The sequence below is a fragment of the Haliotis rubra genome, unplaced genomic scaffold (assembly GCF_003918875.1).
Source record: "Haliotis rubra isolate DU_JTF1 unplaced genomic scaffold, ASM391887v1 Scf101, whole genome shotgun sequence".
In the NCBI taxonomy this organism is placed as follows: Eukaryota; Metazoa; Mollusca; class Gastropoda; order Lepetellida; family Haliotidae; genus Haliotis; species Haliotis rubra.
This window is the reverse complement of record NW_025764904.1, coordinates 600,615-613,236: the sequence shown is the minus strand read 5'-3', so window position 1 is coordinate 613,236 and position 12,622 is coordinate 600,615. Positions and strand designations below refer to the sequence as shown.

At 39.6% G+C, this 12,622-nt stretch overlaps 1 protein-coding gene across 6 annotated transcripts in view; it reads right to left on the bottom strand.

The window, feature by feature from the left end:
• Positions 1–12,622, bottom strand: part of LOC124268474 (serine-rich adhesin for platelets-like) — a 102,643-nt gene that overhangs the window by 68,370 nt on the left and 21,651 nt on the right. Inside the window, exons 1-2 of one of the 6 annotated variants that reach the window (XM_046703491.1) lie at positions 6,338–6,402; positions 508–755 (exon numbers count right to left, since the gene is read on the bottom strand). The gene's annotated coding sequence lies outside the window, so the exon portion shown is untranslated. Of the gene's footprint in view, positions 1–507; positions 1,041–1,120; positions 1,219–6,337; positions 6,403–12,622 lie in introns of those variants that run through there. The other 5 variants (XM_046703485.1, XM_046703470.1, XM_046703465.1 and 2 more) reach the window with 5 other exon arrangements.

Sequence of the window (12,622 nt, the reverse complement as noted above, 5' to 3'; positions counted from 1 at the left end):
CACAAATGAGGCACATCCATCACTGAATATGAAATGCTGTTAGCACAGTCATTGAAGTATACTTAATCTATTAGCAACATAAATATCATCGGTCACATCTTGCACTTATCTGACAGCTGACAGAGGGGCTAAATATTAAATTGATATGTAAATTAATTAATCATGTCAGTGTAAACGATCTGTTTTCAATATCAGCTATTTTCAATTTAAAATATATCTTGATAATACATACAACAGTGTAATGGTGGTATTTACATAACTGCACATTCATAAACAATGAATGATAATGACAGAGATAATTCAGAGTCATTATATACTTGTAGGTTACGTGATATGACAGCCATGAAATATACAAGTCAAGTACAAGGCTAATGAATTAAGTGCAATGAATGTCACTGTTACTTACGTTCCACACTGTCACCATTATCACTGCCTGAGGTGGAATAACAAAACATTATTTTACACGAGTCAAAAAATATTCGGTGAATCCATGAGATCATTACTTACAATTGTTTACTTTGTGCCCAGCGGGAACATTGGATGACCCAGTTAGATCGGATGATATCTGCAATTGACGATCTAAAGCTATGGACTTCCTTTCACTTCCGCCAATCACCCATGAGTGTGGTTTGTGCAGTGACAAACGGTGTTATTATCCTGTTTATGGTGGCCAGCTGATGACGATGAGCTGTATATCCCCTCAAGGTGAAATCCACACACAAGTCCTTTTACACTCGGACCAATTCTGTGTTCGCCTGAAATGAATGAGTTGAAATATGACACCGCTCATGCATGTCGATGTCTGCTGTGCATTGCATCAGATGAAGTGATATCACACCTACCACATGTGATATGTTCTCGTTCACACTGTGTCGTTTGTCAAACATGTAGTATTAAACATACTTTGTCATGGACAAGGGTGAATATCCATATTACATGCTCCTCCCACAAACATCATGTCCCAATGACTCGAACCTTTGTTAGACCTTTGTAAAGATATATTTAGCCTCACTATCTCTTATCAACTATTGTGTTATGTGCCTTCACAATAGCTCAGAGTGTTGGACATAAGATAAGCTTAATTCTATCACAGCCCTGGGTAGTACACACGTCGTCTAACCTGATTGGTCACATGGATTCTAGGCATGATTGACAGCCTAAAGCTTGTTTATTCCACCCGAGCTCCCTGCTACCCGAATTGACTATCACATATCAGCTAGCATGTTGCACTCTCCTGTGACTGAGCACGCATAATTCAACAAGGCTGGCAGCCTGCCAGGGCTATTGATTGCAGCCCCCAGTATATAAAGGCTGGTTGCAAGCTCAAATGGAAACCAGTGGTTCACTGCGAAACGTGTGGCAAACACATCCTTATGTATTGTAATGGCGTCAGCCGGGACAAGTTGTGAGTTGCTAGTATATTCTGTTGATTAAATATGTATCTTAAAAACTGTTTTGTCATTTATAATGATTTGCTATGCTTGCCTGATATTGTAGGCTGTTCATGGTTATTGTGTATACGTCTCAGTTGATAACATTTAAGCTATTGAGCGGGTCACTCAGGGCAGAGCAGCCATCTTGAAATTTTGAACTAGGTTTGTTCAGGGTATAGAAATTACTTATATATTTATGAGACTTTTTAGCAGTAGTTGAACAGTTAATACATATACTTTTACATCATGAAAGCTTTAACACTGGTATTTGGATGTCCACTTACCATGTTCTAACGCTGACATACCTAACTTACAGAATTTCTGTAACATTTAACACTAAATGAAAATGAGATTATTATGATAATAACTGAAATGCAGAAAAGCACAAAAACTATATGGTATGAACAACTAAGTGTGAGAATCTTAACTACGCTGAAAATTAATTATTCCCTATGTAGCGACAATAAATACAGATCAGCATATCATTTAAACATCATTAGCGCTATGACACTGCGTCTCGGCTGACATACACGAGTTACAATCACCTCATGATCAATTCACTTATTGTAATAGCCCCGTTACATAATTATATCATTATTTAAACATCCTTGTAAACTGAGCATTAGATGTCTTTAATTATTAATTTATTGATGTATATCACATAGCAACAGAAACATATCTCCTAGCAAATTTAAATGATATCTTTGGGTATCAAGTGAATTCATATCAATAAAATATTAGTTGCTATCAACACTTGGATGGGACTGTCAACAATGGACTTGATCGAATTAAGGTGCATTAGTCCCGATCGAAGAAGACTCTTGTGTAGTTGTATTGCATGTCATAATATCAAGTAATTTGAAAATGGATAGCCCTTTGGACGTATCTATCAGCATTTCTTCAGTTTAGACAAAGTTATATTTTTCTTAAATATGATGCCGCTGTCTTTCCTTGGATTTTTATATGTAACTTATGTCGTGTACTTGTAATGCCATGGCTAAATGTAATACATTGAAACAAATGTGACTAAGTAACTCAGTTAACACAACATGGGGGTTTTAGATGACAAAGACATGCATTATCCACAAGTGGATGCACACATAGGTATATATTGTGTCCCTATGGATGGACAATAACATACATTGTGAAAAGGTCTTTGAAGAGCTCCTGTCTGAACTGATTCTCACTGATCCAGGCATGTTTTTCTAGCATACAGATGACACAGTTTATTATTTTCTGACATACAGTTTTTTTATATCACTGATAAAGGTACCATCTACACCAAGTATATGGTGACTTTATTATATCCTTTGGTCCTACTCTTTTATGAACATAGAACTATCAAATTAATAAGTGTGAGTGAGTTGAGTTTTATGCCAGTTTTAGCAAGATTCCAGCAATATCACAGCGGGGGACACTGGCTTCACACATTGTACCCATGTGGAGATTCAAACCCAGGTCTTTGGTGTGACAAGCGGATGCTGTAACCACTAGGCTACCCCACCACCCCAAATTAATAAGATATTCAAGAGACTGTAACTCACTTTTGTTCATAGATCAGAGTAAATACAGACAAGAAAACAGGAAAAGAAATGGAATTTGATTTTATGTTATTTTGTAGTCTTTAAATTATATTCTCTGTGGTGCAAAAATAAATAAAGTATTAATGAAACAAAATTTAAAATATCGTTTGCAGTGACTTGAAATTGGTTGAATTGTCAGCAATATTTTTACCGTTTACATTGGAATCTAATACACAATGAATGCACACACATCTGAAATGTATTAAGCACATAGTACTAGAAAAATACTATGTATTAACTTCAATCCCAAATATGAACACAAGCAACAAACCACTTTTCATTATGATAAGAAATATGTGCTGGAAGTCCGCTGTATAATTCCGACTTTATCATACGGACAGAGTCTGAGAAGCCATGAGCCTCTGTAGTCACCTGTTATTTTTTTTTTAAAAACCGTTGTAACCAATTTTTCACAGTTGTCAACTTCAGACAGTGACATGAATTTGAACATCTGTTAACTTATATAAACCAAAGTTACTGGGCCCCGTTCCACATAACAATCATAGCACTAAGGTGATCATAACTCCCATACTTTAACATAGACTTCCAGCTGTCGTAGCGCTGTCATCACTTTGTGGAACGGGGCCCTAGATCATATACTAAAAAGAACTTTATCAAGCACTTTTTATTTATTTTTATAACAGGCATTAATATATAAACATTCAGCACTTCTGATTTTACACCAAGAAAATCTTGACTTTTCTCTTAATGTACACCATACAGTCAGTCAGTTTCACTACCCAGATCTCTGGCGGATACGAATATCCAGCAGCATCCAGGAACTCCAGAGAAGTCTTCTGGCCAGCTCGATATTTACCCTACAGTCTGATGAGTCTGCTCTCCTTTTCACCCGTTTTTTTCCAATACACCCGTTTCCTGGGGCGTACAGCAGTACTGTGCCATCTTTTCTCACTCGGGCTTCTTGATCCTCTGGATCCTCTCCAGCTCACTTCCTGATGTTACTGATGAACTTCACTGAGCCTTGATCCTGAGGGCTGTGGTTGTGTGCAGTGCTGTTGCGGACATAGTTGCCGGCAGTTGTCACTCTTCCTCTGTAGCCCTTCACTACGCACAGCCATTGAATACAGTGTTCCTTTGTTGAGTTCTTGTTGTGAAGATGACCTTGAAACAAAACTTGTCATGTGCCTCACCTTGATGTCGAGTAAACCGCCCATAATGACGAATAAGTGACAATTCTCCCATCTTAGGTCAATATATGTCACTATTCTCAAACAATCTATGAATTTAAACAAATAGAATACTTCCTTAAATAAGCATAATAGTTTAATTCTAATCGGAAATGGAATTATATTCCTACCCTGCTTTTCAAAGAACATATTCAAAACAATCGGTATGCAGAGTAGTCAAAGTCAAAGATCTCACACAATAAAAGCTGACGAGTCCGTTGTATCGTAGGGAGCCTGATCCTTATTGTTTTAATTAAACCAGTCCGTTCGGTATGACTAGTGGCCATATGAGAAATCGGCGTATGACTAATGGGCTCCAACCATGTTGCATTAGACAACTTTCTAAAAGGCATTGTGTATCATTCTGTATTCACAGCCAGGGGCGCGGTGCCAATTTACACTCATCAGATTGGTATTCATAATGGACTTAGGTTACAATATCAATATGTATGCTGTACTGGCATTGTTTAAAACCAGATCCGAATCCAATTAGCTTCTGCTAGAAACACAATAGCTGGAATTTTAGCTTCAGGGCAGTGTAGTGTCAAAGTATAGTCGACCCGTGTGAAGATCCGGGGTAGAATAGGTATTCAGCAACCCATGCTTGCCACAAAAGGCGACTATGCTTGTCGTAAGATGCGACTAACGGGATCGGGTGGTCAGGCTCGCTGACTTGGTTGACACATGTCATCGTATCCCGATTGCGCAGCACGATGCTCATGCAGTTGATCACTGGATTGTCTGGTCCAGACTTGATTACTTACGGACTGCCACCATAAAGTGTGGAGTTAAACACCAACCAACCAACCATATTTGATACATACCAAACTTCACAAGGGCTGAATAATGGGTCAGAAAGACATGTAAAAAATGTCTGCCATGGTGGTAATGTTTCCTCATCGATCAAAGCGTAAGTTCTGTGAGAAAGTTTACGGCCTTCGTGACAAGGCAAGTGACAGGACCCAAACAACACTTTTTTTTATATTTTAGTTCATCAAAAGCCTGTTTGTTATGAACATAGTGTAGATTGCAAAATCTGACATATCCAATAAACAATTTGCAATTTGAGTGTGAATGAACTTTGTCAACTGTCAATTGGTCTGATTCTCGTATTCTTTGAACCTCTACATCAGGACAATATTATCACAAATTATATTATTGTATATTTTTTTAAGTAGCTGGAAAAGATTTCCAACATTAGAAAATTACATCCATGTCATATCTATGTGTCTTACTTTCAACTATTCTGTTATTTAAATGCATATGACTCATTTAATGTACATTCAAGTAAAGATACAAAGTAATTGAAAACAAAGCCTATTCTTCGTTATTCTCTGCTATTGAATGTCTAACCACTCTGAAATAACATTCTAGCCATGAATATATTCTGACATGAATATGTAATGAAATGCAAAAGGTGATGACTTTCATAACCGGCATTTCTGAATACCATATTTTAGAAGAACACTGAATAATGCATTGTAATACTTGCTTGAAAACTAATTCTCATTGTCGATTAATTACATGCAGGTGAATAGCAAGCACTGCCTTTTGTAATGAATGAACGAACATTTCTAGAGCACCAATTCCAAAACAGGACACCACTGAAACAATTTTATGAATCTGTACTTTACATTATACAGATTGTCCCTGATGACAACGATGAGGATGACAATATTCTTGTTCATGTATCAACTGAAAATTTTAATTCCTGACTTGATTATCTTCAATCAAAATGGTGCAGCTTTAGCATTATTGACAGCAATGTAAAATAAAATGACAAAACCCTTTGAAAATCTATAACAAATCTCTGTAAAAGCAGAGTTGATTGTACCATACTGAGTATATCTTCAGCATGCGTTTATGAATTAGTGATGACACCAGGTGTTCGCCAAATGGTGAGCATATCCTGCTCACCAATAAGCATCAATCATGAATACATACAAAAGCTAGTCAATTGTTCACCTAAAAACATGGGAACACATGGTACAATACAATATAGTGTATTGCATTGGACATCATTTTCAACACCGTCCTCCACTTGTTTACCATAAAAGTTTTGGAAAGCTTTACTGTAGCCAAAACATTAATTACTCACTCAGTCTGACACAAAATGAGTGAAAAAATACATTACCATCACTCCCAGAATGAAACACAACATCACTGATAAGGAATAAACATACAAGTCACGCCACTGTATATCATTGACCTGCTATAAAGCTGACATCCAACGTCTATATCATGATATTACGCTGATAAACATACATCATATGCATATGTGACTTCTCCTTGGTGACAGATGTGACCACTGCACCTCATTGTTCAGACAATCCTAGCATTGAACAGCCATAAATCTTGTAACGGGTCAATAAGCTGTTACCTGTCGATACTGACTAATCCTTCACTATCGTCTTTCGAACAAAATGATAGATATTATGCCATGAGGTGCCTCACTGGTATAACACATATGCAAAGTCTAGTAAAATGTTCACCTGATATGGTACTACTCAAAATTGTGAATATCTTTGGGCATCATTTTTGTCACTGATGCATCACAATTGTAAGACCAGTTGTAAGACATGTTTATGCTAAAATGTTTTGAAAGCTTTATGATGGCCCTGAATGTTGTAACCTAAGAATTTCTGAGAAAGTGTCTCATGACACTCTTTGAAATCTTGATTAAAAGAGAATGCTCAGTTGTACCTCAAAACCTGTAAAGTATAAACATGAAAGGCTAAAACTGTTGGTATATTGTTTGAAAAGGGGAAAGATGATCCCTCGAAAGTTGAAGTCATCTACATGTATTTCGTCAATCAAATAAGGCATTAACAACAACCATCCATTGTGCACTGGCCATACAAGATTCACTGAGGTGTGTGCCCAATGTTGGCATGAATGCCCATGAAGTTTGCCCATGTCATGGTATTGAAGAATGAGTCAAACATGTTACAACTGGCAAATACCCTGCTAATTTTAAACCTGCTCAAGGCGGTCAAGAGTATGGACATGATGACCATACATAGCTTTCTAAGATGTCCCAAGTATGTTCAATAAGATCTTGCTGGCCTGTCCAGGTGTCAGATCTTGATGGCCTGTACCCATGTCAAATCTTGCTGTCCTGTCCAGGTATCAGTTCTTGATGGCCTGTACCCATGTCAAATCTTGCTGTCCTGTCCAGGTGTCAGATCTTGATGGCCTGTACCCATGTCAAATCTTGCTGTCCTGTCCAGGTATCAGTTCTTGATGGCCTGTACCCATGTCAAATCGTGCTGTCCTGTCCAGGTGTCAGATCTTGATGGCCTGTCCAGGTATCAGGTCTTGATGGCCTGTACCCATGTCAAATATTGCTGGCCTGTCCATGTGTCAGATCTTGCTGGCCTGTACCCATGTCAAATCTTGCTGTCCTGTCCAGGTGTCAGATCTTGATGGCCTGTACCCATGTCAAATCTTGCTGTCCTGTCCAGGTGTCAGATCTTGCTGGCCTGTAACCATGTCAAATCTTGCTGTCCTGTCCATGTGTCACATCTTGCTGTCCTGTCCAGGTATCAGGTCTTGATGGCCTGTACCCATGTCAAATCTTGCTGTCCTGTCCAGGTGTCAGATCTTGATGGCCTGTCCAGGTATCAGGTCTTGATGGCCTGTAACCATATCACATCATATTGGCCTGTCCATGTGTCAGATATTGATGACCTGTCCAGGTATCAGGTCTTGATGGCCTGTACCCATGTCAAATATTGCTGGCCTGTCCATGTGTCAGATCTTGCTGGCCTGTCCATGTGTCAGATCTTGCTGGCCTGTCCAGGTATCAGGTCTTGCTGGCCTGTCCAGGTATCAGGTCTTGATGGCCTGTACCCATGTAAAATCTTGCTGGCCTGTCCAAGTATTCTTGACAAGGAAAGCTGCATGTTTTTCAGGTAACTATCAAGGCCAGTGTTTCTTGTTGAAAGACTATTGCATTTCTATTGCACTGGTATCACAAAAGGACACTATTTGATGTATATTATTCTGCACAGAGAGACATGGGTGTCCCAGTCACAGAAAGCTCTGAAATATAATGTTCCAACATCATCATAGGCCTTGGACGACTTCTACCACAGCTCTAGAATGTCTTCTAACTGTTGCTAATTAAGGGTAGACTGTTACTTAAGTATGATCCGATACATTTCGCTGTTAATTTGGGTTCCAGCCAATATTGATTTGCCCATCTTTTTCTTCAAATTTCCTCTTCTCAGAAACACTGATTTCATTGCAATATTCATTACGGTATATTGAATTTCTGTTTTTGTATTCAAATTGAGAATCTCTACTGTCATTTACTGCAGACATTAGGCTTGACATTGGTATCTGAGCAGGTCTAAATAGATAAAGAATGGTTGATGAATTCTTTATCACTGGTACTGTTTTGCTGAAAGATATTTTCACAACTGTCCATCCTGAAGGAAACCACACTCAAACAAATTTGACCAAATGAATTAGTCAGTGAATACTTTTTTTGGCAATATGTCAGTCATATCAAACTGGTCATTCAGGTTGAATGCCCAAACTGACAAACATTGTTAATATTTAACTATTTGTTTTCATCTGTGGACACCCCAAGGGTGTCTTTAATTATTTTTTTCAAGAACAACATCCATGTATAATTTACAGCAGACACTGTCTTTTTCGTCACGTCTGAAGAATAGTTTTGTTCAAGCTTCTACTGAAACAGTTTTCAACCAATCACCCCTCATCGCCAACCCCATTTATTTTTCTATCAAAGATCAATCTTATCTGGCTGACGATATTTTGCTGACAATCTTTTATCTGTTTTAACTTCCACACTGCCTGACTTTGATTCCTGACAAACCCTTTTACCTTTTTTCATAACATTCATATTATTAGGTTCACAAGCTGTATGCTGTCACATATAATAACAAGGAGCTGGATATTACAGGTTGCATATATACTGAGTCAAAAAAGAAACTTCACATTCTTTCTTCAGGGTACTATAAAAGAACAAGAGATGGTAAGATGGTTAAATTGTTATTATTTCATTGCTGAGATCTGTGTGATGTACTCAATACACTGACAGTGCCATAATAGGTTCCATTAGGCTAAACCGCCGTTCCAAAACATGGGTATACAGAATGTCAAGTCACAAGAATAAAAATGCGAAATTTCTCAGTTCAATATCGTGTATGGCCGCCCAGCGCATTCACCACTGTCAAACATCCTCTCCTCATCGACTGCCTGATGCTTGTGAACACGTGGTTGGGGATTCTGCGCCATTCCTCTTGCAAGGCAGCGCCAAGTTCCTACAAATTCTGAGGTTGGTTCCTAAGACCACGAAGCCTTCTCCCAAGTGCATCCCAAACGTGCTCTATTGGATTAAGGTCAGGGGACCTCGATGGCCAGTCCATGACGTTGATTCCAGCGTTTTGAAGGAAATTTCGTGTCAACATCGCGGTATGCGGCCGAGCATTATCATGCTTGAACTGTAGATCTGGGCCATGAGTTCAGGGAACTCATTCGAGTTCAGGGGTGAGCACCTGGTCACGGTAAGCAGCAGCCGTGAGGTTTCCACGGATGACCAGAAGTCGGGAACGGTTGTTCCCACAGAAAGCACCCCACACCATGCAAGTTCCGCCCCCGAATCTGTCGACTTCCTGTACACAACATTGGGCATACCGTTCACAACCTCGTCTCAAGACTCTATGCCTGCCGTCTGCGAATCTGAGGGTAAACCTGGATTCCAGTCTCTCTGGGTCCATCGGAGGTGACGTTGGGCCCATAGCAGATGTTGATGTTGATGAAACGGCGTCAATATTGGCCCACGATATGGACGTCGAGAATGGAGATTGGCAGCCCGCAACCGATTTCGAATGGTCTGTGAGGACAGTCTACCTCTAAACATCTCAGCCCTGGTTCGTGTAGCAGAAATCTGTCACGTAGGTGACGTAGGACGATTTGACGGTCTTCTGCTCGTGACGTCACATGTGGACAACCCGACCTTGGGCGATCAGAAGTGGTGCCAGTTTGTTGCAGACGACCTCGCAAGTCATACACAGTACGACGGCTGCATCCCATTGCACTTGCGACATCAACAACTGATCTTTCCGCTTGCAACATGCCAACGGCACGTTCATGTTGCACATTTGACAATCGTGGCATTTCAAGTACCGTTAGAACTGTGGTTTAAATGTGTTTTTTCAATTCTTGAGGCCAATGCAAACACGTGCATATGAAAAAAACTTCGATGCGAAGATCACGTGATCGACTGCACGTGCAAAACCTGATTTGGCACTAACGTCATTTGCACGACGAATGGATGGGTTTGAGTGGGTTTTGCTAACGTTTTTCTATAGTTGAAAGATAGGGATCCCATTTCAGATACATAGATGTATCATCAGAGAAAAATTATTCATTATTTTTCAAATTACATTTTGTGAAGTTTCTTTTTTGACTCAGTATATATGCTTACACATATCAGATAGCAAGCACAGCTAGGAAGTAGGTCAGGACACAGATGTACAATAGGTGATGAAAGTAGCAGACAGTATCAGCCGAGATCATAGTGTCAGAGAGTATAGCTCCGAGCAAAAAAAAATGAGACACTTACAAAAAGTTGTTTTTTCGTCACCATGCGGTGAATTCGAACTTGTTTGGGTAGTATTTTGCACCGCTGACAACAGCATGACATTCTCCGCATTATCTCCCCTGTCTTTGGGCTGGGTCACGTGATGATGGTGTAGCAGACGATTTCCTAGTTACCGACGTCATGTCGAAATCTGATGTGAAATATCGACTTCTCGCTTTATATGAAGCAGGGTGCAAATCAGTTCAGAAGTTATGGAAAATATTGGGGCTTCCTTGGAGTACCATTCACCGACATATTGACAGATTTGGAGCTGCCGGCACTTTGCAGCGCAAGCCGGGATAGGGACGTCCTCGTAAACTCGGTGGAAATGACAGGACACGACTCGCACAACTGGTGGTGGTGCACCCAAACTGGTCGGCAAAACAACTGGGTGAGCGTGCTGCAGCTTTAGGGAGTACTAGAGTATCTGAATGGACTGTAAGGTGGAGTTTAAAAGAATCAGGACTTATGAAGAAAGTGCCGACAAAGGTTCCGTTGATGACGCAAGAGCACAAGCGGAAAAGACTGGAGTTGTGTGAGCGTAATAGGGACACTGACTTTTCAACCTTTTTATTTTTAGAGATGAATCGAAGGTCCTATTTTTCCGAATTTCAAGGAAAAGATGGTGTCGAAATGGAAAATGAGAAAAAATTTGCCCAAAGTTCTCATCTTCTATGATGGTGTGGGGTGGGATCGGAAAATTTGGATTAACGCCACTTCTTGAAAATACAGGCCGCATTGATTCAAGGAAGTACTGTTAGCTTTTGCAAGAGGGACAGCTAGATGCAAATATCAGACAGAGTAGAATTCCCTATGTAATGCAACAAGATAATGCCTGTGTACACACGTCTGCCTACACCGAAGCTTGGCTTCGTCGGAACTGCATTCAGGTAGTGCGGTTTCCGGCTGCTTCACCAGACCTGAACCCCATCGAAAATGTCTGGCAAATCATCAAGGACAAAGTGGAAAAGTTGGCCCGAAAGACATTGCAGATTGGAAACGAGTGATTCATGAAAAGTGGTACAAGCTATCTGAGGAACTGATAGACAATCTTGAAAATTCCATGCCTCGGCGGATTGAACAGTGTTTGGAGCGAAATGGTGGACTGACTGACTATTGACGTATTGTGAACGATTTAACAATGCATTGTCTACATGTGTGCCAATTTTCATAAATTTATGTCAATTATTAAATCAAGACGTTGAATCAAACCTTAGTCGCCTTTTTATTTGCTCAATACTGCATATAGATGTATGTTAACGTTCATCTAGATGTGCATACATCCTTCAAACAGTGGTAGACCGGTTCATGTTCAAAATACGAACAAAAATTACCTTGACTTCATGTTCGAAATCCTGGTATTTTTTTGCTAACATTGACTTAGACTTATCATAACATAGTTTGTTCTATTCATGGGACCATGATGATCAAGGATAGAATTGGTCTTCAGCCACCCACACTTGTCGTAAGCCGACTTACAGGATTACATGGTTAGTCTTGTAGACTTTGTTGATGCACATATCATTGTAACCAAATTGTGTAGATCGATGCTCATGGTGGTTAGAATTAGATTAAGGTATTGGCAATCATGTTGTTGACAATATCCCTTTGTATTAATTGTAGTGTTTCCAAGTTCCATGAGAGATAAGAGTCGAGCCAAATTTGTATTCTGAATTCGCACATTAATACTGCAGTTCATACTCATATCACAGATCGCACCAACTGTAAGCAGACCTCACAGTCATAACAACACAGATTTCTTACGTTGGATTTGTAGAATACTGGCACTGTTCCTGATGCTGA